Source organism: Rattus norvegicus, chromosome 12 (genome assembly GCF_021556685.1).
Source record: "Rattus norvegicus strain SHRSP/BbbUtx chromosome 12, alternate assembly SHRSP_T2T, whole genome shotgun sequence".
Taxonomy (NCBI): Eukaryota; Metazoa; Chordata; class Mammalia; order Rodentia; family Muridae; genus Rattus; species Rattus norvegicus.
The window spans coordinates 45073665-45098838 of record NC_141545.1 but is presented as its reverse complement, the minus strand read 5'-3'; the positions used below and the strand labels follow the sequence as shown (position 1 = coordinate 45098838).

Below are 25174 nucleotides of genomic sequence, written 5' to 3'. Positions count from 1 at the left end.
GTCCCCAGGTTCAAGGACTGAGGAGTCAGACCACGGAAGAGACCCAGAAAGGCTGTTTCTCTGCTGCCTGTGCGTTTTAACACCCTGTCTCTACGTTACTCTCCAGTAGGGAGAATCTGACCCACAGAGGGCATCTGACCATGCTAGACTCACTTTCAGGTCTGATAACCAGACTTAGGTTTGCTCTCGGCACCCAGCAGACAGATCATTGCTTTCTGTCATCTTGATTTGAAATGTCACCTGTAAGGCTCTGGCAGTTAAAGGCTCTGTCCCTGGCCGGTGGATCCGCTCCCTCCCTGGGAAGTCACTGGATCCTGAGAGGATGGCTCAATCCATGGCTATACCCACTGACAGCTCTACAATTGAACAGGCCAATGGGGGAGGGGCCGTGGGATCTGTGACAGGCAGGATCTGACAGGAGAGGTAGGCCCCTGGGGGTGCGCCTTTTGAAGATGTATCTTGTCCCCAACTCTTCCCTGTCTTAATCTCTCAGCCTCCAGCTGCCATGGTATGAGCAGCCTCTCCCACCTTTGGATCCTACATCCACCAGCTCTCCGTCCTATCTCTTACCTCAAGCCCAGAGCCACAGAGCCAACTGGCCTCTGTGAAAGGCTGAAACTGATTCAAAGTTAACTGTTGCTGTTGAATCTCTCTGGAATCCTGTCAATGGTAACAATCTATCCGCTGACTGACACATCATCACCCAGTCTTCTACAACTCACTGCAGGACCCATCGACAGAGCGGCGCCCAGCCCCAAGTGTCAATCATGTGGAGTTGGGAAGTCCTGCTCTGTAGCCACCGGGGAGACCCCAGGGGCAAATGACAGCATCAGACTGCATCCTATTTAGGGAGAGCATGAGACCTGTTGGGGACTGGGTTGTTCATAAACATCTGTATGTTTGAAGTTAAATCTTTTGGGATTAGGTCTACCATGCCTGCTTTGCTTTTGGTAGCAGCAGAGGAGAGCCACCTGTTACCTGTTTCCTGTCTTCTTAAGTTGGCCTCTCTCTCTCTCTCTCTCTCTCTCTCTCTCTCTCTCTCTCTCTCTCTCTCTCTCTCTCCTTTCCATCAGTGACGAATCTGTCAGGGGAGATGGCAGGGAAATGATGCTGTAAAGTCAACTCCTTCCTCACCAGTCTATGTCCCAGAACCAATCCCCTCTCTCAAAAAGCCTCCTTGAAACAGAATGTCCCTCCCTTCTACTTCCTGTGGGTTTCTCTACCCCTCCTCCTGACTCCCTCTCACTCTCTGTTTTCTTCTTAATAATCTTTTTTTTTTCTTTTTCTTTTTTTTGGAGCTGGAAACCGAACCCAGGGCCTTGTGCTTGCTAGGCAAGCGCTCTACCACTGAGCTAAATCCCCAACCCCTCTTCTTAATAATCTTAAATTCACTTCCTGCCAACTGACTGCTTGCTCTCCCTCTTGACCTACAGCTGACTTCATTTAATCCTGTTCACAAGATTCAAGCAGAAAGCTCTTGGATTAAAGGTGTGAGCTAAGGCTGAGCACACCACAACTAAAAACGGGTTTTTTTTTTTCTTTCTTTTTGTTTTTGTTTTTGGTTTTTTTTTTTTTTTTGGTTCTTTTTTTTTTTTTTTTTTTTTTAAGCTGGGGACCGAACCCAGGGCCTTGCGCTTCCTAGGCAAGCGCTCTACCACTGAGCTAAATCCCCAACCCCCTTTTTGTTTTTTTTTTTGTTTGTTTGTTTGTTTGTTTTTTTCCGGAGCTGGGACCAAACCCAGGGCCTTGCGCATGCTAGGCAAGCGCTCTACCACTGAGCTAAATCCCCAACCCTAAAAACAGTTTTTATTCCAGTAAATAATACAATCTCGGGGTTTGTGGTGTGATTGAATATCCTGTAACATGGCTATGAGAGGAGAGAGACAGAGTCAGAGAGAGAGATGCACACAGAGACAGAGAGATAGAGAGAGATACAGACAGAGACAGAGAGAGAAACAGAGAGAGGAGCTGAGGACCAAGAGCCAAGAAAGCGTGGCTGAAATGGTTGGATTGTAGGAAGTGAAGCTCAACCCTGGGCTGAAGGGGTTTAGGGAGGGGGGAGGGGTGAGAAGTGCTGGGAGGAGGTGTAGATACTGTGTGAGCCTTGTCCTGGGTTTCTTTGGAACCTGATATGCATCAATTTTAATAACAGAACTCAACTCCATAGTTTTAAAGGCAAAGTTCAGGTTCATTTGGGTGGGGACTTTGGTTACTTATTTTTAGTTTTGAGGCAAGGTCTTACTACTGCCCTGAGTAGCTTAGAACTCACTCTGTAGACCAGGCTGGCCTCAAACTGACAGAGACCTGCCTGTGTCTGGTTCTGAGCGCTGGGATTAAAGGGATGTGCCGCCCTGCCAGGCTTCCACCTTCTATTTTGAGCCAGTGTCTCTCCTCGAGCCTGGAATTGGCACTGTTGGCTAGACTGACCGGGAAGCTCCAGGGATCCTCCTCTTCTCGCTCACTGCGCTTACAGGGGCCACTGACACAGCCAGCTTTTCAAATGGGTGCTGGGAATCCAAACTCAGTCTCCACACTTCTATGGCAAGCTCCTGGCGGGTAGGAGTGCATCTCCCCAGACTGATGCTGTTCACATTTTCCTGGGTTTTACCACAGAACACTTGAGCCTGAGTGATTCACAAGACTGGGGCTGTCCTTTCTTACCATCCCAGAGGCTGGGCGGTCAAACGGCAAGAACCCAGCATCTCTAAGGGACCCCGTGCCACAGCACGGCAGGGAGCATCACAGAGCAAGGAAAGAAGCCCACGGGACAGAGAAGCTGGTCCGGAGGCAACTAAACTATGTCCAAAAGGAAGGTTGTCGACCCCCCCCTCCCTCCACGGAGCCCTTTGGTCTGAACACTTCTTAAAGGTCCCACCTTAGATTTATGAGGATCAAGACTGCCTGAGATCCCATCAAGTCGGAGACAGAGTGTGGGAAATCCAGAGTTCAGGTCATGCTTTGCCAGGAGAGCCAGTCTCAAAAACCGAAGAAAGTAACAGGTACACACACACACACACACCCCTCCCTCCTCCCTGTACTGACTGAATGACAACCAAATTCCCACTGGAGTCCCTGAGACTCCTGAACCCCACTCCTTCCAACCAACCATAGAAGCAACAATCCCACAGCTCTTGTTTTCTACTTTGGTTTCCTCCTTGAATTCCCAGTGTGCCTAAGTAGTGGATTTTATTGTTGCGGTGGTGGTGGTGGTGGTGGTGGTGGTGGTGGTGGTGGTGGTTGCGGTTGTTTTTGTAATTTTTTTTTTTCCAATTTAGGATCTGGTACTTTATCTGCAAGGATGAGATTTAAAAAAAAAAAAAAGCTGAAAATTTAATTTTGCTAGTTTATGACTTTCCCCTGTAAAACATGTGGGGGGTATACAATCTCCAAACACTCTCTACGATAAAAGTGGTAGGTTTTTCTTTCCCTCTTTTTTCCTCCCCCCCCCCCTCTTTAAGCAAATGTAGTCCTCTTGGATATTGTATGATGTTTTAGTCCTTGGAGACATTTAAGAAAAAGATCTCAAGTGAAAATCTCTTTTCATCCCCCCCATCCCCCTGAAAAGGGATATTCACTCTAGAAAATGCTGCATTTAGTAGAAAAGAAAAAGATGCCTTAGTAACAACTGGCCCACTAAGTGTGGCTGGGTTTTGTGGGGGAGTGGGGCAGAGTGAGACAGAGGATCTGGAAGCTGTGTGGGGAGATGGCAGGATTCTACTTACCCACCAGCCAAACGTAATTCTTTTTTTTTTTTTTTTTTTTTTTTTGGTTCTTTTTTTTCTGGAGCTGGGGACCGAACCCAGGGCCTTGCGCTTTCTAGGCAAGCGCTCTACCACTGAGCTAAATCCCCAACCCCGCCAAACGTAATTCTTATTTCTTTTCATTTACTCACTCGCCTAATCAACAAACATTCCGAGGATCTGCCAGCTAGACAAGGCTATACTAGGCAGGCAACAGGACCGGGGTCAGCAGCAATAAGGATTTAGGAACAAAACAAAACAGCGTCTAATGCAACCCAGGCTAGCCCTGAACTCATTATGTAGCCTAACCTGTCCTTGAACTCCTAACCCTCTTGCCCCAACCTCCAAATGCTAGGCTTTTGTCCTGGCCATTTTTATGCGGTGCTGGGAGTAGAACCCAACATCCATGGCCTGCTAAACCCTGTAACTCCTCTGGGAGAAGATATTCTAATGTTCTAGGGCAGGAAATCTCAACAGGGTATGAGGTTGCACCCCAGGGGATTTGGAGAAGGCCTGGAGACATTTTGTGGACTTTGCAACTGAGGGACAGGGCTGCCCTGATCACAGAGACACCGGTAACATCCCTTTCATGGAACAACCTGCCACCAAGTGAACTGGGCAATTCAAAGATCTGAAGGTTCAGTGAATAAATAACCTTGTCCCAAGGCCCTGAAGACTTCCCTGCCGAAGCTTCTTCGGAGGCAGCAGCGTCTCCGGGAAAGCTGAGAAAATAGTGAGTCAATTTTTCTTTTTTCCTTGCTGGGCTTTCTCCTTCCCTGCAGCTCCAATAAAGAGAGGTTGCAGCCATTGCTACCCTGAGTCTATGGGACTTACTGTTGGTATCTGCAGCTCCCGGGAGGTGATTAGAACTAAGAGTCCCAGGCTCCACCCCAGTCCTGCTGAATCTGAACTTGCATTTGAACGTGAGCCCCGCAGGACCCTGGCACGCTACGCGGTGCTCTCGCTGCACCTGCCATGAAACAGGAGTTTTAAATGGCAATTTTGATAAAGGCTAACATGGATCCCAAGTCCCAGGGGTCAGGGACGGTTTCTATGAAGAATCAGCCTGGAAACTGAGTCAGAGGAAGTAACACGGAAGGAGGTTCCTCCAGAGGGAGCTGAATAAACAAAGGCTCAGAGGCAGGCTGGAGGTGGTAGCCCAAGAGGCAAACGGCTCACAGGGCGAGCATAAGGACCAGAGTTCAGTACTCAGCGCCTATGTAAAGAGCCAGGAGTGGTGGGCACCCTTGTAGTCAGAGTACTTAGGAGGTGGGAGGTGGAGTCAGGTAGATTTCTAGGACTCGATGGCTGGACAGTCTGCCTCCTAGGTGAGTTCAAGGCCAGTGAGAGACCTGATCTCAAAAGGAGGTCGATGGCACCTGAGGAATGGCAGGTGAAGTATATGCACGTGTGTACACACACACGTAGACACACACACACTATATACACACAATATACACACTCAGACACACATATACAGAGACAGATACATAACAGACACACACACGCACCTACATGAGCACAGGCACATACTCAGAGATACACAGACACACATAGAAATACACAGTACACGCATAGACACACATATACACAGGGACACACACAGACACACACAAATAGACACACATAGAAGCACACACACACAGACATATACCAAAATATAGACATAGACACATACACATGGAAACATATACAATGATCACACACATACATTCTCTCTCTCTCTCTCTCTCTCTCTCTCTCTCTCTCTCTCTGGCAGGAGGGAACCTCTTCTACAAGTTCTGTAAGTCCCCCCTGTGAGCAAGAAATAACTGGAGGTGAGAAGCTCCCCACCCTCACCCCCAGGATGGGGCTGTGTTGCCAGCTGGAAGGTTCCTGCTGTAGCTGACCCTTTAGCCCCCATTTGAGGTAAGCAGGTAGGGGAGGCCACCTGGAAGCAGGTAGAGAAGGCAAGGTGGCTTCCTTATCAATTTAACTCCACAATCCAAGCAGGTCAGCAAACTGGTCTGACGAGGTCACAGCTCCGGGAAGGGCAATTGTCCCAGGTGGCCCTAGGGAGCCAAGCCAGTGGGGATAGTCCAAAACCACACCCCCACCCCCTTTAACTTTAGGCTACACAGAGTCATTTGTGTCGATATATTTTTGTACAAATTTTGTAGTGTGCGACAAGTCCTGGCAACGTGGAGACCCAATTACGAGGAGCCAGAGTGAACTGTGAACCTAAAGTTGGAAAAGCTTCCAGCGACTCCTCCAAGCTTCACTGTTCCTGGCCTCAAAACACTAACAACAAAAATCCACTTTTAATGAGAATTCTTTTTTTTCCCCCTTTTATTTTAAACCAGTGACTTCACACCCTGGTTTTGGTCTCCTTTGGGCCAGCAGACTCCAGTCTTCCCCACAAGCAAGAATTAACTCTGAACTGATTACCAGGGGGTCCTGTGGGCTGTCTGCTCAGAGAGGCTCAAGCAATGACTGACTGGGCATTAAGTCACTTGGTTCCCATTGTCCTTCAGCACGAGTCTGGCCTCCGGGGTCAAGCAGAGACTCATGAGCATCATTTTTATCACACAGGCAAAGACTGCCCGATTGTTCGTGTCTCCGTCTCCCCAACAGATTACGAATCTTACAAACCATCTATTATCCACTCGGCAACTGGCAAACGTGAACTTGGCCAATACCGAGGCAGAACGCTGACGGAACGCCGAGATCCAAGTCAGAAGAAGTGGGAGAAAGAGAGAAAATTCAGAGACGATTTCCCAACCTGTAAAAACATGTTGTATTTACCAGGTCTGGTACGGAAGCCAAACTCGGGGCTCGGTGTTTGTCTTGGGCCCTGGGCCTGGGTTATGTCTGGTGCTCCCAGAACACTAACTCCCTCCTCCCCTCTCCTCACTCACATCTGATGATTGGCGTATTGTTTAGAGACCAAGAGGGACGATCTTGCGCTCCGAAGGAAGCTGGCAAGAAAGTTCGATTCTATAAAAAGAAGCACGCGGTCAGGGTTCGGTTTCCTATTTTGACTCAAGGCAAAGAAGAGACTCAGAAATTCCAACCCAGAGGGTCAGGATGGGCTCCAGGGCCTGTTCCCTCAGCGCCTGCCTCCTCCCCGTTCTTGCAACTGGCCAGCTGGGATTACACAACGCACACTAATTTTATTCCGCACGCGGCTGTTTCTCATTAGGGACCAAGATTTTTTTTTTTTAAAGCCTCCGGGTGCCATGTCACCCGCGTCGGATCCAGGTGAGTAGTTCCACTTCTGAACGGGAACATTCTATTCGCACCGCAGGCGGGAACTCCGAGAGACGTGCGTTCCCCTCGTCGTCCAGGCATAGACCTCCATGTGTTTGCCAATGGTGCCAAGAGCCATTTTTCTCCTCTGAATTTCTAACATCGCCAATCTCATGGGTTCCATTCCACTAACTAGGGAGGAGGGAAGCGAGAACACTTGGGTCAACCCGTACAATGTTTTTGGATACCCAGTACCTGGCAACTGCTTCCAGAGGGCTCTGTCCTCTCTCCCTTTGCCCGTTTTTTTTTTTTTTTTCCCAAGCTGAATTCACCAGATGTTCTGAGACTGCCTAAAACCTGGCTTTCCTGGCTTCCACATGCATTATTATGTTGGATCCAAATCACAGCACATCCTCAGTGGCTCTGGAGAAGGACATGGAGACGGGCCTTTCTCTAGGTGTCAGAAACCATCAGACCTAGGTGTTGGCATCCCGGACTTTGGGATGGCTCTGGACCCAACTCACATTCGAAAACAGTACCGCGGCTTCCTAATGTTAGCCTCACACACTTCCTTGTGTTTTTTCCTGGCCGTGTACCAGAAGCGGCAGAGCAGCTGTAATTCCCCAAACTCTCTGGGCGGGCAAGGACGACTCACTTGTGATTTTGCTGAAGCCGAAGGGCTGGGTGCGGGGCTCGGTGTATAGTGCAGTGTAGCCTATAGTGTGCAGAGTCCTGGTTTTGATCCCCAACACCAACGAAAGAGAAAAACAAAGGAAGTGCTTCAGTCACATCTGGAGAGAGCTGGGTACTTTGGGACTCCAGGCACCCCTGGGTCTAAGGGAGGTAGAGCCCCGCCCCCGCCACGCCTCCGTCCCTCCGAAGCTCCGCCCCTCCTGATACCCTGCTTTGCATAGAGCAAGCCTGAGCACACCATGCCACCTTGCTAGGCCTCGCCAGGATCCAAGAATGGCGCACAGTGCACATTAACCAGACGGAATGCAACGTGCATGTAAAGAAATACGAGCTGTGCCAGGAAAGTTGGCAGGGTTTCTGGAATGCTTTAAACAGTATGTGTGTGTGGGTAGAAAGAGTGAGCCCCCGAGTCGGCCAGGCGGTCTCGTTTCTGAGAGCTGTTTCCTTTACAGCCGTAGCCTGTTTAACCAGTCAAAATAAATACGGTGTTCAAGGCCCCCCTTTCACTGGCTCCTGGGACAGAGCAGTTTGGCGAGGCGGTTTGAAATATGACCTGGGCTCTTTGGGGGAAAAAAATCCTTTTAACTGAGTGGAAGGGATGTGCCCTTTCTGGGGGAGAGGGGACGGTGGTTAGTAGGAAGGTCATCGAGGCAGTGTTCTGAGCAAAGACACACAGGAAGAAGGAACGACCACAAGGTCCTTACTGCTGGCTTGAGAGTCAGCACTTCTAGGCACTTTCATCCAGGCCAAGCACCACGCTTGGGAGCCCCAGGCTGATTCTTCAGGCTTTCTGTCGCCAACAGCCTCTCGAGGAACAACGAGGCAGATTTGCAGAGCAGGTGGTCGTTCCTGTAGGCGCCTAAGGAGAGAGAGAGAGAGAGAGTCAGGCCTTTGCTTTACCTATTGTTATTTGTGTATGCTGCATAGGTATGTACGTGTTTGCACGAGTGTGCACTAGCGTGTGTGTGTGTGTGTGTGTGTGTGTGTGTGTATAACACAGGCCAATACTATGTAGATATGTATTAGCTCTGTGTAGCAACGAGGTTACTTGGGGTCTCACTATGTAGATCAGGCTGGCCTGGATCCACCGGCTTCTCTTTGCCTCCTGAGTGCAAAATCTGGGATCAGAGGCACTCACTAGCACTCAGCTTTGCCTTAGCTTTGAAGACTGCTTCTCTCCCCGAACCCGGAACCCCTGATTACACTTCCCAGGGGTCATTCTGCCTCACCTTCTCAGTGCTGGGATTTCAGCAACGCCCAACTTTCTCTTCATGGATGCTGGGAATTGAACTCGGGTCCTTTTGCTTGTGGAGCAAGTGCTTTATCCACGGAGCCATCTAGTCACCCTCTGGGCCTTTGCTTTATCCAAAAAAGCCCAGTGCTAAAAAAGACACAGCCACAGTTCAACAGACCGCTGGCCATTTAGCTTCTCAGATCCCCATAAACGGCCCCAACCACACGCAGCAGCTTGCTGTGATAGGAAGGCAGGAAGGGACTGGACTGAATCTTAAGCTTAACTCTGCATTCCTGGGATGGCAGATGGTCTCGGAGCATCCCGCTATCTCCCTTGTGGGATGGGGGTGGAGGTGGGGGAGGTAGGCGGGGCATGGGAGGTGGTGGGCGGTCTCTGCTCTTGCACATGGAGGAGCCAAGGCTCAGAGAGATAGAACTACTTATCTCAGCTCTCCCAGCTCCGAGCAGAAGGCCTTAATGGTGTCTAACCCAAACAGCCCCAAGGGCAAATGTTAAAGAACCTTCCCTCTCCTCAGAACTCCCGTGGCTCAGCTGCAGGTTGTTACATTCCCGCGTGGGTAGGTCAAGGGTGAATTAGCCTCCTGGGCTGCTTGCAAACGAATCACTGCCTCACTGCCGGTAGGACACCTTGCAACGCCACACGGTATCTTGCTACTGTGTTGGAGGGTGGAAGACTGCAATGAAGGTGTCAGCAAGCAGACATAGCCAGCACCCGCAAGGAGCTCGAGATAAGAAGAGCATCATTGATTCGTCTACGGATTCAATCCTCCCAAAGGCTCCCGGAACGCCTCTCTGCCTTACTCCAGTGGGTTCTGTCCTCCCTGGTGGCTGCAGGGGTCTAACCTTCTCCTCTTGTACCTCTCTCGTCCTTCAGATCTCTGACAAGGACAGGGGTCATTGGATTAAGAAGCCACACTAATCAATGATCTTTATCCCAAGATCTTTAACAATTATGCCTGCAAGGCCCCCTTTCCCGATTAAACTCTTCTAATGTTTCAGAGCCGGACGTAGCTCAGCAGATAAAACTGCTTGCGGACAAGCCTGGTGACCTGAGTTTGATGCCTGGAACCTCCGGGGTGGAGGGAGAGAACTGACCGACCCCACCCACTTAACCCCCCACAGAGGTTGACCTCTGACCTCCACATGTGCATCACAGCTTGTGCAATGCCCACTCACATACACACATGAACACAAAATAAATTAAAAAAAAACAACTGGAAAAAAAAAGTCACATGGGGGTTGGGGATTTAGCTCAGTGGTAGAGCACTTGCCTAGGAAGCGCAAGGCCCTGGGTTCGGTCCCCAGCTCTGGAAAAAAACAAAAAAACAAAAAAAAACCCAAAACGTATTGAGGTCACATGCCCAGATTCCAGGGGTTTGACCTCGTTGGTTTTGTTTTTTGGTTTGGTTTTTTTTTTTTTACATTTTTTTCTGCCTATCACTAAGAGAAGTCAGGGCCCGAAGGAGTTGTCCACAATGAGAGTCTTTCTGACTTATGAGATCTACAGTCTGTATTAGATAGTTTTCTGACTGTTTTCCGGGTCGGGTTTCCTCCCCTGATTTGTTGTTGCTGTCGTTCACTAGTTACACGAGAGAGGGGGCATCACACCTGAAAAGCTACTTCCTCCTTCAAAAAACAGAGAAAAAACAGAGTACGCATACCTGGCCATGGGCACCTGGATTGCCGAGAGAGAGAGAGAGAGAGAGAGAGAGAGAGAGAGAGAGAGAGAGAGAGAGAGAGAGAGAGAGAGGAAGGAGGGGGAGGGGGATGAGAGGAAAGGGGGAGGGGGAAGGGGAGAGGGGGAAGGGGAGAGGGGGATAGGGGGAAAAAGGGGAGAGGGGGAGAAAAGGGACAGAGGGAGAGAGGAAAAGGGAGAGAGGGGAGAGGGGGGAGGGGAGAGGAGGGGAGAGGGAAAGAGGTGAGAGGAGGAGAGGGGAGAGGGGATAGGGGAGAGGAGGAGAGGGGAGAAGGAAGAGGAGAGGGAAAGGGTTATCCTGGTAGATTTTGCTTTCTAGACACATAAGAAAGCAGTGTTTGCAGGGACCTGGAAGGCCTGGCCTTGACGTCTGGGGCTAAGTGGGGTGGCTTTCCTGTTTTGCATTCCCAGGGTTCTGGCTGGGAGTCTTCCTCAGTCCCATCAGAGCCCCTTTTTCCAACTGCGCAAACCCCGCGGGAACCTTCACAGCTTCACCCTGTTCCTTTCCTTTTCCGTTCTGATCGGCCCCTGCTGGGGAACTGGTTCTAGCTGGTTTGGAGATAATCATAATCACCGCGGCTATTATTTCGTGTTCTCAGATTCAGGCTCTGTGCTGACAATGTCACCTGAGGTACCTCACTGAACTTCCCCCTGGGACATTCAGAATTGGGGGACTACCCATCACCTCCGTGCTACTTCCGGGAGCCAGAACCCTCCCACCTCGGTCTTCCCTCTCCTGCATTAATGTGGTCCCTTCCTGCCGCACAGCAGAAGCTTTCCCTGTCTAGGTCTATTTTCAACTCAGCAGACTGAATGGTGCCTTTGATGTGAAAGTCAGAGAGGACACAAACCTCCGCGGGTTTCCCATATTGCTGAAATCCAATTTTTTCCCACTCGCGTCACGGTCCAGGCCCTTCGTACTCCTTGTTTTCCTCAGAACCTGCAGCGTTCCTGCCTCAGGACCTTTGCAATTCCTCCTCTCTCCCTTGATTTACAGTGGTGCGTCCCTCCTTCCTTTCAAGGCTATTTAAATTCACTTTCTGGATCGAGCTGTCGCACTTTAAAATTCAAGCCTTCTTTTGGCACTCCCAGTACATTTTTCTTAGAAGACCTGTGTTATCCAGGAGTTAGGGACTCTAGCTTGTACAATCTCAGCACTCAGGAGGCAGAGGCGGGCAGATCCCTGGGAGTTTGTGGCCAGCCTGTATCTACCTCAAGTTCTAAGTCATCCAAAGCTACAGGATGAGACCCCGTTCAAACGAAAGGAAATGAAACGGGGTTGGGAATTTAGCTCAGTGGTAGAGCGCTTGCCTAGTAAGCACAAGGCCCTGGGTTCAGTCTCCAGCATCAGGGGAAAAAAAAAAGGAAATGAAACAAGACAACCAAACCAACAATAACAAATTAGCACCCAACTATTCCTTTAATTATTAGAATTATTAGTTGGGTGTATCGCTCATCTTACCTGAAAAAGAAAGGACTTCTGGTCTTATATCTGAAAACAGAAGGTACCATGACAAACAAAATACAGCTTATTGTATGTATGGATGTATGGATGTATGGATAGGCAGATGAGTGGATAGATGATGGATGGATGATAGATGGATAGATGGGTGGGTGGATGGATGGGTGGGGTAGATGGATGTATACATGTGTAAATGGATGGATGGGTGGATGGGTTAATAGATAAGTGGATGGATGGATGGATGCTGTCTTAGTTACGTTTTTACTTCTGTAAACAGACACCATGACCAAGGCAACTCTTATAAGGGACAAGAAACATTTAATTGGGGCTGGCTTACAGGTTCAGAGGTTCAATCCATTATCATCAAGACAGGAACATGGCAGCATCCAGGCAGGCATGGTGCAGGAGGAGGTGAGAGTTCTACATCTTCATCTGAAGGCGGCTAGCAGAATACTGGCTTCCAGGGAGCTAGGAGAAGGGTCTTAAAGTCCATGCCCACAGTGACACACTTCCTCTAACAAGGCCATACCTACCCCAACAAGGCCACACCTCCTGATAGTGCCACTCCCTGAGCCAAGCATATTCAAACCATCACAGATGCGTAGATAGATGGATGAATGCAAGGATGGATGGATAGATAGGCAGATGGAATGATGGATGGATGGATGGATGGATGGATGGATGGATGGATGGATGGATGGATGGGCAGACTGACTGACGGATGAACTGATGGATGCATGGACTGGTGGATGGACTGACAGACACACGGATGTCCTATGAAGTGTATGCTATAACCAGTTCTAAATTATACAGGAGGAAACTCAGAAGGGCTGGGTAGCTTTTCCAAGGCAAGTTACAAGTTAGTTTTAGTTAGTTAACTAACTAACTGCAGAGTTGAAACTTCAACTCAGGTTTTCCAGACTCCCAAACAATTTAGCCACTAAGTCTACTGGTAATGAGTTAAGCCCGTGCTAAGATACACTAGTCCTCACAGTGTATGGCTCAGCCAAATCCCACTGCAGAATGAAGCGCCTGGGTCTGTACTTGACCCATCAGGATTAGCTCCTATTGTGCTGGGATTAGTCAGAACTGGGAAACTCCCACAAGCGCAGAAAGGAGAGACCTACATGAGAAGTCAGCATTAATCACTTAATTAATATGTTTCAAATGCTCGGGCCTTAGGAATGTTTGAAATATTCTAAAAGAGTGAATCTCAACAGATGATTTCTTTTAAAAGCACAGATAAGAAAACAGCACACTAATCCCGATCTGTTTGTGAACAGCTTCCATTTAAGGGGCTAGACAGCAGCCTAGGAGGGTTTTTCTCAAAGAAGAGCTGGAAGCCCAGCCTTCTGGGATTTAAAACAGCAAATCTTAGCTGAGTGGGGTGGAACCTGCTATCCTAGCCCTGGGGAGGCAGAAGCAGGAGGGTTTCAAGCTCAAGGCCAGCCTGGGTTATATGAGTTTGGGACTACTTCTGTGCTATAGTGTAAGACCCTACCTCAAAGCAATTACCAACAGACTAACCCCATAATTACTGTATAGCCACAATCTTTTACTCTTACATATTAATCTACCCCGAAGACTTGGGGAGGGAGAGTATGGAATGCAAAGCCATCTTATTCATCATATCTGAAAGGGTGACATCATTCTCTGTCCAACTAATGGCAACCAGTCCAAACTATGTCCAAACTATGGCACATCCTTACAATGGAATATTTTTTCAGCTATAGAAAGTAATGAAGTCCAGGCAAGGGTGGCACACGGCTTTAATCCCAGCACTCAGGAGGCAGAGGTGGGTGGAATCTCTCTGACGCTAGCCCTGGTCTACAAAGCAGCTTCCAGATCAACCCAGAGCTACATCATGAGCCTTTGGTGTGATGGACATATTAGCAAATGGTTAAATATGGGAGGGAGGGGAAGGGGGAGGGGGGAGGGGGGAGGAGAGCATGACCCTCACCTAGAAGGAGATGTCTGGGCTGTGTAGCCTGTTCACATCGGTGACTAGACTGATTTATTGGCCTGTGTGGAAAGGAGGTTCATCCCAGACAGCCTCAGAAATGACGACATGGGTTCAGTCAGTGTGGATCAGTGGATAAAAACACTTGTGTCACAAGCCGGATAACCAGAGTGCAGTCCCTGGAAATCATGGTGGAAGGAGGCAATCAACCCTGAAAAACGACGATGAATTATCCTCTCATCTCCATATATATGCCATGGCGTGCGCGCGCGCGCGCGCACACACACACACACACACACCCCTTCACCCATACACACAAGTAATAATAATAACAGCACAACAATAATTTTTAAAATAAAAAAAAAAAAATGGCGCCACAGACCCTAGGAGATGGCTCAGTTGGTAACGTGCTTGTCTTGTGCACACAAGGGTCTGAGTTCATCACCATAAAAAGTGTGGCATCGTCTGTAACCCCAGCTTCTGGGGATCAGAGACAGCAGATCCCCGGGTCACTGGCCAGCCAGCCTGGCCCATTGCTGTATCAGGACGACCTTTCCATCCCACTGCCTTCAATGAAGAGCATTTTTTTTTTTTTTTGGTTCTTTTTTTCAGAGCTGGGGACCGAACCCAGGGCCTTGAGCTTCCTAGGCAAGTGCTCTACCACTGAGCTAAATCCCCAACCCCAGAAGAGCATCTTTTTTAATGAGCAGATTGTCGCTTGCTTGCCCAGCCCCTTCATGTCAGATCTCCATCCGGCCTTCAACTTCTCAGCTTCCCACACAGGTCTCTGAGGAAACACTGTTCGCATACTCTCCAGTCCTCCTGGGAGTTTTCTGTGGGAGATTCCGAGAAGTGGAATTGCTGGGTTCAAATCAAATGTTTTCTGTTCTGGGACGTTTTCACAGCACATCACTATGGGACGCAAATGTATAAATGTATATTGTCTCTGGCGTTAGGACGAGAGAGAGAGAGAGAGAGAGAGAGAGAGAGAGAGAGAGAGAGAGAGGAGAGGGTGCTAGAATTAAGAAATTGTACACTGGGCCTTTGCTTAGTTTCTTTCATTCATCTTATAAGTTCCCTGTCTCCACATGGACTCCAGCAGAGGGAAAAGACATCAGCCTCTCCTCTGTCATTCTTCAAACATTTAGGGGAAATTGATTTTCCACATGGGCCGTGGCCAAGAGACCGATGTGCTGGCCCAGAGTTCCCAAGACGGGCTGTTACCACAAGCACTTGTTACAACCAGACGGAGCCCAACTTGAGGTATGTCATTAGTGGGTCTAATTCCTTGTCAGGCCAAGATTGCTGATGGCCAAGGGTAGCAGTGACAGGAAAATAGGATTTCCTTCCTAATCTTTCGTTTTTGGTTTTCTCAAGACAGGGTTTCCCAGTGTAGCCCTGGCTGTCCTGGAACTCGCTCTGCAGAGCAGACTGGCCTCAAACTCAGAGATCCACCTGCCTCTGCCTCCTGAGCGCTGGGACTAAGGTGGGTGCAACCTTTGTTTGCTTGTTTGTTTTTATATGACTTGAATGCTCTCTGGCCCATCAGAGTCAGCCTTTGGGAAGCCCTGCCTCCTTCCTAACCTTTTAGAAACCGAAGACCTGGCAGAGCCTTGAAGCATCTGGAGAAGGGACAGTTTTGTTATCCAAGGCAGCAGAGGCAGACCTGCTGCAGCTCACTGCGTGCAACTGCTCTTTGCTTCCTGTGGTTCAGGAAACTGAACCCAACCGTCCCATGCATCTGCCACCCTCTGCAATAACCCCATTAACAATGCCTTCTCCTGCCATCAGCTAGAACACTGATAAGACAGACAGACAGACAGAAGTGCAGGACCCAGGTAGCTTCGATAATGATCAATGCTGAATGCATCTTAAGTTTGCATGCCTACAAGTAAGTCAAGTATAGGGCTGCTTGACCCCAGGGCTCAACAATGGCATTGAGAACGGAGGATCTGTCTGTCCCAAAGCAGTCATATTAGTTATGGAGACCGAATCTCAACTAATTCCTACTAGCTGAGTGACACTGAAGAAGTTACTTACCCTCTCTGGGCCCCTGAATGAATGAAGAAGAGCATGATGTAGGTACACCCCGTTAGACCTGGAGACAGGAGCAGCTCATCCCAGCCCCAGGAGGCTGATGATCGTGCACGAGTTCAAGAAGGCCCGTGTAACTTGGCGAGACTGTGTCTCAAAGTAAAAAGTGGGAAGGAGGTAGGTACTCAGAGGCCATGCATGAGGCCCTGGGTCCGACCTCCAGGACCAGACCAATAAGAAGAAAAACAGTGCAGCAAGCTAAGTGGAGGGGCCCGCAAGATGGCTCAGTGGGAAAAGTATTAGCTGCACGTGCCTGAGGACCCAAGTTCAGATCCCTAGCCCCTGGAATAACCTGGGCATAGTGGCACGCATGTGTGATCCCAGAGTGAAGAAGGGGAGATAGGAGGATGCCAGGGACTTGTCCCTGGTGCCAGTCTAGCCTCAGGCTCACTGAGAGTCCCAATTAGAATAAGAAAGAAAGAGAGAAAGAGAGGAAGGAAGGGCAGGTGGGCATCTTCTCAGATTAAGGGCTAGAGAGTAAATATTTTCAGTTTTACAAGCCATCTATTCTCTAGCCCACTGTTTTGGTACTCCTAGCTGGATCTGGTGCTGTCACTGCTATTAGCCACGCCCCTCGCCTCTCCTGAACTTGGTTGCCCACATTGGCTTCACCTCAGTCAGCAAGATGGAGGTAGGGCTAGGTGGCTACCAGCCGCTGTTTTCCCGGCTCACCAGAATCCACCTATCTTGTTGGTCAAAACGGGCCACGTGTCCTCTGCAGATTCACCTCCTGGTGAGGAGCTGGGACTGACCAATCGAAAACATTTCTAGAGCGGAGCCGGAGCCAGGGGTCTTGAATCACGTGAACTAGGAGAGTGTTGAACCGCCTCGCTGTTCTGGAAGAAGTTGCTGGAATAGGCTGTAGTCAGAATGTCCAATCCTCAGGATCCGTTCCCGAGCCGCAGGCTCACCGATTCCATTTATGCGCGTCACCTTGGAGGGAGAGCCAGCCTTGTGAGGTCCGGAGCTGTGCCGACCTTCTCTGCAACACTCACGGGTAGTAAGAATCCAACGCAAAACGACTTTATAACACCCCTGAGTCCACTTTACACCCTCCTGTCGCATCTCTCCAGTCTGAGAAACAAGGAAGATGAGAAGTAGCTGGTCCAAGGGCAGTAATTAAGCCCTGGGTTTTATTTCCTTCCTTCCCATTTTTTTTCCTAAAGAGGATCCCATATATCCCACACTGGCCTTGAATTTGATATTTAGCCCAGAACGGCTTTGAACTTCTGATCTCCTTCGTCGTCTACCTCCCAAGTGTGGGGATGGCACGTGTGTACCATTGTGTCTGGTTTATGACATTCTGGGAATGGAACCCAGAACATCATGAGTGCTAGAATGAAAAAAGAAAAAAAAGGGGGTGGGGTGGGGATTCAGCTCAGTGGTAGAGCGCTTGCCTAGCAAGCGCAAGGCCCTGGGTTCAGTCCCCAGCTCCGGAAAAAAAACAAAAAACAAAAAACAAAAAACCCTACTTATCCAAGTTCGCCACATTCTTTAGCGCAAGCCCTGGATTTCTGATCTCCATTCTAGGCTGTCTTCCGGCCAGGCCTCAGCGGTGGCATGGGAACTGTCAGTGGCTAAGAAGACCCAGGTGGCTAGGGAACCAAAGAAATTTTGCCGAGAGCGAACACGACCTTAAAAGCTTGCTTAGGGTGGCCGCATCTGGGTAAAGTTTCTGGTTTTCATTAGGGTGTCCACAATTTCCACATTCAGTCGTGTGCTACAGACGATCCAAGAGGGGATAGATGGCAGCACATCCTGCCTTGTCTAGGTTTGTGGAAGCCACTCTGGGACACTCGGAAACAGCATCCACCAGCGATATCCTCTCCAGAGCATGTTTCGTCATCGGTGACGCCTGACTCTGCTGTGAACTCTCAGGAAATGGTGGAATAACAGCAGTAATTACTGTGATGAAGCACAGGTGGGTCCTTTGGCGTTTGTGAGGAAAACAGTTGCCCCTCACCCACCCACCCCGGAACGTCATCCTGTTGAAACCTGAGGAGGGTGCCTCCTTGCATTGCCCTCTGGCTTCGGCCTCACCGACCTTACTGACCATGACTCCCAAAAGGAGAAAAGACCCGCATGGGAAAGCTGGATGGAGTGAACCCAGTCTGGATTTGCTCCTTTTCTCACTGAGCGACTGAAAGAAGGGAGAGCCTGTTCTGGTTCACGGTTTGAGGGGATACAGTCCATCGTCGGGGGCGGGGCGAGAGGCATGGCATGAGGCAGCAGGTCACGTGGCATCACGTGGCATCCCCAGTCCAGGCATCAGAGACGAATGTGGGTGTTCAGCTCAACTTTTCTCCTTTTAGTTCTGTGCAGGATTCCAGTCTGTGGGAAGGTACGGTCCACATTCAGAGTGGGTCCTCTCTGCTTTGTTAAACCTTCTTTGGAAACGTCCACATGGACACACCCAGTGTTTCTATGGTGATGCTAACTCCAGTTCTAGGTGCGCAAGCCTCTTGCTTCTCTGCCTATGGGCAGAGCTTGATGCTTGCATATGAGTACACATTTCCACAATGTTGGGGGGATACAAAGAAGTTAATTATACACAAAGACCACTGCAAAACTGTTTCAACGACCACAGTAACACGGATTAGCAGTGTGGAAGCCACAATGCCCATTAACCAAGCTGCCTCCGGGGAACAGAGTCATGGTGGGTGGGGCTTTCTCCAGTATCTTTTGAGTTTTCTGTAGTTCCTAGTCTTTCTATACAGTGTTTTGTTTTGTTGTTTTAAAATAGGGTTTCTTGGGGCTGGAGAGATGGCTCAGTGGTTAAGAGTACTGACTGCTCTTCCAGAGGTCCTGAGTTCAAATCCCAGCAATCACATGGTGGCTCACAACCATCTGTAATGGGATCTGAGTCCCTCTTCTGGTGTGTCTGAAGAGAGCAACAGTGTACTCACATACATTAAATAAATATATCTTTAAAAAATAATAAATGGGGTTTCTTATAGCCCAGGCTAGCCTCAAACTTACTATGTAGCCGAGGATGACCCTGAACTTCTGATCCTCCTACCCCCACTTCCAGAGTGCTAAGATTTCAAGTGTGCTCCATATTGCCTAGTTTATCTGGTGTTGAGGACTGAACCTAGGGCCCCCCCGCATCCTAGGCAAGCACTCTACTGAAGGGACCACATCCCCAACCCCATGTGGGGAGTGAGGGAGAGAGGATAAAATGAAAAGCAGGGAGGGCTGGGCCGAGTGGCTGGTGCCTTAAATCTCAGAGCAGGGAGGCAGAAGCAGGCGAATCTCTGTGAGATCAAGGCCAGCCTGGTTTACACTTGGAGTTTCAGGACAGCCAGGGCTTCACCAGAAGACCCTGTCTTCAACCAACCAAACAGAAATGCAGAGAGGTGAGGAAGGGCCCGGCCTCCTGACGTTAGTCAGTCTGGTGAACGGAGATCAGGAAGGCAAAGGCAAACATGGAAAACCACAAGAGAAGATTCGCTGTTACTTATCCCGTGTGTGCTCATGCTCCCGCGTGGCACAGGACACCTATAGAGATTTATGGCGGCTGCTATCTCTTCCTGCCATAGGGATCCTAATAGGGATAGAAGTCGGGACACCAGCCTTACCACTGAGCCATCCTGCCAAGCCCTGCAGGACGCACCGACAGGTGGCTGCACGGCCTCGTGAGAGCTGGCTAACAAGGAGCAGAGACACACAGAATCCTTCTGCTATGTCTGGGGCACTGGAATTCCTCCATCAGGCAACCAATCTTTGCGGAAAGGCCACTGAGCTGGGGGCTGGGGAGGCAACCCAGATGATAGAGTTCTTGTCCAGCATACATCGACCCTGGGCTTGATCTCAGCGTCACATTATACACTGTGTAGCGCCCCACATCTACCATCTCAGGGCGTAAAAAATGGAGGCAGGAAGATTGGGGGTAGAACATGCAAAGGTCCTGGGGCAGGTAAAGGGGCAACGGGGGTGGGGGGCATCCGATCCTTCAACTCAGTGCTTAGGGATGGGAGGAAGGGGAGGGGGAAGGGAGAGAGGGGGACAAGGGGAATGACTGGGCCTTGCAAGCCCTGGCCAGGAACTCTGATTTCATGCTAAATTCAGTGTGAAGCCATTTGCCGGGGTTGGGGGATGGGGGTCAGCCGTGAGACAGCATGATCTGATTTTGAGTTTTATGTCTTCAAAAAAGGCCACTCTGGCTGCCGGGCAGAGAATGGATGGTTGGGCTGTGGGGGCCCGATCAATACGCAAAAGCACTTAACATCAGGGCTGGCGTGAAGCGAGTGTCTTAATAAGTAGTAACTGTTTCTCATTATGACCTGTCATCCTTATTACCCTCCGTCTGCCTTTGTCTGCAGAGAGCCAGTTCTCGGTGATCGGACATCCGGCTCCACGTGGCCCTGACTGAGCATTCCAAGTGGCTTGGGGGGTGGGGGTGTCTGTCATTTGTTTTCTATGTAGTTTCTTTCACATCCCTGGAGAAGGGATGGGGTAAAAGCCAGGTATGGGCTGGTGTCCACAGCCAGAAGGCATTCTGCATCAGGCACATTCCTGAAGCCAGCCCTGTTCGGTCCTTTGGGGTGAACTGTGGTTATTATATAGCACAGAGGAACCCCCGAGTCTTGATTACAGGTTTCATTCTCAGAAATATTGGCTCAGCACAGGCGCTGGGGTGAAATCCAAAGTATTTGGATGTATTTTTAAATCTCTAACTGGGTCTCATAATCCTGCTAGCCTAAAGACAGAGGCAGGGAGAGTGCTAGTCACACTGCCTGGGGTAGTGGGTTCAAAGCTAGGCTGGACAACTTACTGACACCCTGTCTCAAATAAAAAGTAAACAGACAAAAACTAAAGGCAGAGGCTGGGGATCTGGCGCAGTGACTTGCCTAGCATGGTTGGGTCCTGAGTTCAATTCACCAGGACAGCAGAAACGGATCTAGATTTCTCCCTTCTGCTCTCATCCTTTCTTCTGTCCTCAGGGATAACGACTTTCCCTTGAAGCCTAACCTCTTTCCCTTCCCTGGACGTAGCTCAGGGAGGCTCTGTTTGCCCCCTCTGTGCTCCCGAGGGCCACAGCCTGATCTCCACCACTTCTCTACCACAACTCTGGGTTCCATGGGACTTTGTTGTTCAGTGCAGTGTCCCTTGGTGTGTGCCGATTTGACTCTATTTGGGGCGTATCTCAGCTGCTAGACTGCTCATCTAGCACGCATGAGGTCTTCAGTTTGCACTGTGGAAGAGCGGGTGTGGTGCTGGAAACAGCAGGTGCCACCTGTGTGCCTGGTTGGTTGTGTCATTACTCTGCAAATTTCCCCAAACATGCCACTGTGGGCAATAGGTTCCCATTTTACAGATGGGAAAACTGAGGACCATAATGAATTCACCTCCCCATGACCACAGTGCTCAAAAGGGTCAGAGCTGAGCCTTGAGCTCAAGGGCACCCCAATCTGTCTGTGTGTTTGTTTAAAGCAGGCCTCACTCCGTAGCTTAGGCTGACCTGGAATTCACTATGTAGCCCAGGCTAGCATAAAAACTTACAGGCAATTCTCCTGCCTCAGGTTCCCAAATGTTAGGACTTAAAGGCATGAGCCACAGCTTCCCAGCTTAAATCTATTTTGAAATCATGTAAGTTCTATATGTTGCCCAGTTTAATTCTGTTTTCATACCAAGCACATCCCAGGTCCTCAGGCCTCCTTGTTGGCAGTGAGGGTTGAGATGGTGCAAGTCACCAGACCTCATTCTACTGGCCATCGCTAGTGGAGATGAGCAGAATTCACATCGTTTTCCTTATTTTGGGGACTTGCAGATGGGGGCAGCTCTGAGTTTGAAGCCTCTGTGGGTCTAACTTGCAGTATGAGATGGCTGTGCTCTTGGTCTGTGGAGTTAACCCTTGTGACGGGTTTCAATTGGAGCCGAACATATCATCAGCCCCGGGCAAAGGCTAGCCCTCTTCTGGCCTCTGTGGATGCCCACATACGTGTGGCACGCACACATACACACATTATTAAAAATCCTGAATGTGACATGACCATTGTACTCATATACATGCAGTGGCGGAGGTTAAATGCACAAGACCTGCACAAGGATGAGTATTGAAGTTACAGCCAGGATGAGGGGCGGGGCTCGTAGGACCCACCCTTCCCTGAGACGGTTGATTAATGGCTGCTTGGAAGAGAGGGAGTTGCTCTCTTCTGTGGTGCAGCCATGGGAAGTTGCCCACACTCCAGTAAATAACCCTTCACCATGCTCAGGAAGCAACCCTAATTAGGTGTACTGGGGTAAGAAAAAAAGAAAAAAAAAACAAAAACACGGCTGGTGTGGTAGTGTACACACCTTTAATCCCAGCACTGGGAGGCAGAGGCAGGCAGATTTTTGTGAGTTCAAGACCAGCATGGTCCACATGCTAAGTCCGGGGCCAGCCAGCTCTGCATAGTAAGACAAACCAAATCAAGCCAACCAACTAACCAGTCAACCAACACAACAAACGAGCACAAAAATGGACCAAGAAACAAGAAGGGGGAGGGGAACTTGTTGGAAAGACAGTCCATTGGGGGGAAGTGAGAGAGACTGGGGGGCAGATGTGGTGAGATACATCGGACACACACACACACACACACACACACACACACACACACACACACACCAAAAGCCTGTATTAATTGAGCACTTAATTATTTGACGACAGGCCCCGAGAGGAGCGTTAATACACCGAGTAATTTCACTGATGAGGAAACTGAGTCTCAGAGCCAAAACCGTCCAAGGAGCGCGGCCATCTCAGTCTTAATGATACTGATGTTATTTGCTTGATGCCTGGGGACCTACCTTCCCATTCTGAGGCTAGGATGGGCCTCCTCTGCGACACCTGGGACGGGCCAAGGGAGGCCCCCATTGTGCTCGCTCACCCGCACACCTGTGGAGAAGCAAGCCCCCTTCTCAGCTTTCTTCTCTGTTCCCAGAAAGACTTTTGACCCTGGCTTTTTGCATTCTTTTCTTTCGCCACCCATCCCGGGGGCACCGGCCCCTCTCGCGTGCCCACCCCTCCCCACCTCCCCACGCGCACCGCGGGGGCCATGGCCAGGCTGGAGACAAGGGCGCCTTTCTTCAAAGTGCTTCGCTCTCCTCTCATAAATTCTCAGGCTCCCTCGGCTCGATTGGCTGTAAGGAAAGAGGGAGCCGGGGGGGGGGGGGGGGGGGAGGCTGCTTGGCTCCCCTGATACAAAGTGAGTTTGTGTGCTGTCTACCCACGTGAGGCCAATCACAGAGGCCTGAGCCCCTCGGGTCCCAAGGGACCAAGTGCCAGAGAGCCCGGTGTCTGCGGGATCATCTATGGCTGGACAAAGGAAAGCAGATATATCTGGGAAGCCAGGACAAGGGAGCCCACCACCCCAGGCCTCTAACCTGGGGCCTATGGGACATTTAACCCTTCTGCAACCCTGAGCTTCCAGCCAAGTCAGGGGCTCCAGATACCCACCCCCTAAATCCCCACTGGCTCTTCTCCGAGCGGCTTCAAGAACCCACATTTCCCCACCGGGCCTTATTCCCAGTGTTTCCAATTTTTCGGCACTAAAATTAGTCCAACTGTGCCTTCTAATTCTGTAGACACAACCCAGCTTGTGCAAATGTCCCCTCTTCCATTTCTGGGTGGATTTTTGCATATTACAGACTGCCAACTCTGGCGGGTGTTCATGGTGGCGGCGGCGGCGGCGGTGGGGAGACAGAGCTTGAAAACCCAACTCTCTGATAAACGCGTTGGAGCCCAAAGTTCTGAGGCAGGGACAGAGCTGTGCTCGCCGGTGGGGTGGGATGTGATGGAAGAGGGGGTCAGATAAGTTTGCTACAGATCCCTCCGGCGGGCCGTACTGCAGGAGCCTGACCCTGATGGACTCAGGTCTTGCTGCAGGCAGGAATGTTTCCCGGACTTTTCTCTGGGTGGAGTTTTATTTCCTCTCTTCTTCAACCCTTTTCCTGAAGACGGAAAAAAAATGTAAATTCTCATTTTACAGGCGAGGAAACTCTGGCTCCTGAGAGATTTAATGACCTGCCCAATGAAGCCACTAATGGAGGACTGGGTTGACATTCGAACCCAGAGCCCTCTGAACACCGAGGGCCTGTATTACTATTATCTTCATAGAATACAAGGCAATATTGCAAAGATGGGGAAGCGTTTGCCACCTGTGACTAACTGTGGATGCTGGTGATGGGAACTAGAAGTGATCTCTGATGATGTCTTAAGAGATTAATGATGAGTTCATTCATGGACCAGAGGGGAAAACTAGAACATCCCCAGACAAGGGCTGAGTGAGTTTCACCTCTCTTCTCTTCACTGGTGCTCTCTTTCCCAGTCCTTCGTGAAGCATCTCTACCTTTTGCCATTAGGAAAGAAATGTAGCACAGGGATCAGGGCTCTTTGGGCAGAATGCTTGCCCATCGTGTCCAGAGCCCTGGATTCCAGTCCCAGCACCACAGAACCCAGGCTCAGCTCTACCGCACACCTGCAATCTCAGGACTCAGGATGTGGAGGCAGGAGGATCAGGAGTTCAAAGTCATCCTCAGCTACAGTGAGTTTGGGATGAGCCTGGGCTGTGGGCGATCTTGGGTTAGGGGAGAAAGAGGGAAGGGAGGGGGAGGGAGACAAGGAGAGGAAGAGGGAGGGGGAGAGGAAGAGGAAGAGGAAGAGGAAGAGGAAGATGTAAGGTAAGCATGGTACATGGTGGTACAACCTGTAACTCCAGCAAAGGAGGCTGAGGCAGGAGGACTGCAAAGTTTGAAGCTAGTCTCGTCCACTTTGACTTTGTCTCAAAAAAACAAAAAAACAAAACAAACAAACAACAACAACAATAAAAAACCCAAGGACATAAATGAAATGTGTGTACATGTGTGTGTTTCTGTCATATGTGTGTTTATTATGTCTGGTGTGTGTGTGTGTGTGTGTGTGTGCTATGTGTTGTATGTCATATATGTCATATTCCACACAAATATACATATAAATATATATGTCCTATGTGGTTTTTGTGCTGTAGAAGCTATGCATATGCCTTGTATATCAATGTCATGTGTGTTGTGCCTAATGTGTCTTGCGCAGT

At 49.8% G+C, this 25174-nt stretch overlaps 2 long non-coding RNA genes across 9 annotated transcripts in view; both read right to left on the bottom strand.

Moving 5' to 3' along the window:
- Window positions 1-5868: 5868 nt before the first annotated feature.
- On the bottom strand, window positions 5869-9991 carry LOC102552995 (uncharacterized). The gene is made up of 6 exons (XR_015634860.1): window positions 8891-9991; window positions 8366-8520; window positions 7624-7700; window positions 6886-7160; window positions 6638-6716; window positions 5869-6501 (listed from the first exon to the last, which is right to left on the bottom strand). It is a non-coding gene; the product is annotated as an uncharacterized LOC102552995 (long non-coding RNA).
- Window positions 9992-22407: 12416 nt separating this feature from the next.
- Window positions 22408-25174, bottom strand: part of LOC102552816 (uncharacterized) — a 30238-nt gene continuing 27471 nt past the window's right edge. For all 8 annotated transcript variants that reach the window (XR_015634855.1, XR_015634857.1, XR_015634851.1 and 5 more), the window contains one exon: window positions 22408-24056. This is a non-coding gene — a long non-coding RNA (uncharacterized LOC102552816). The remainder of the gene's footprint in view (window positions 24057-25174) is intronic.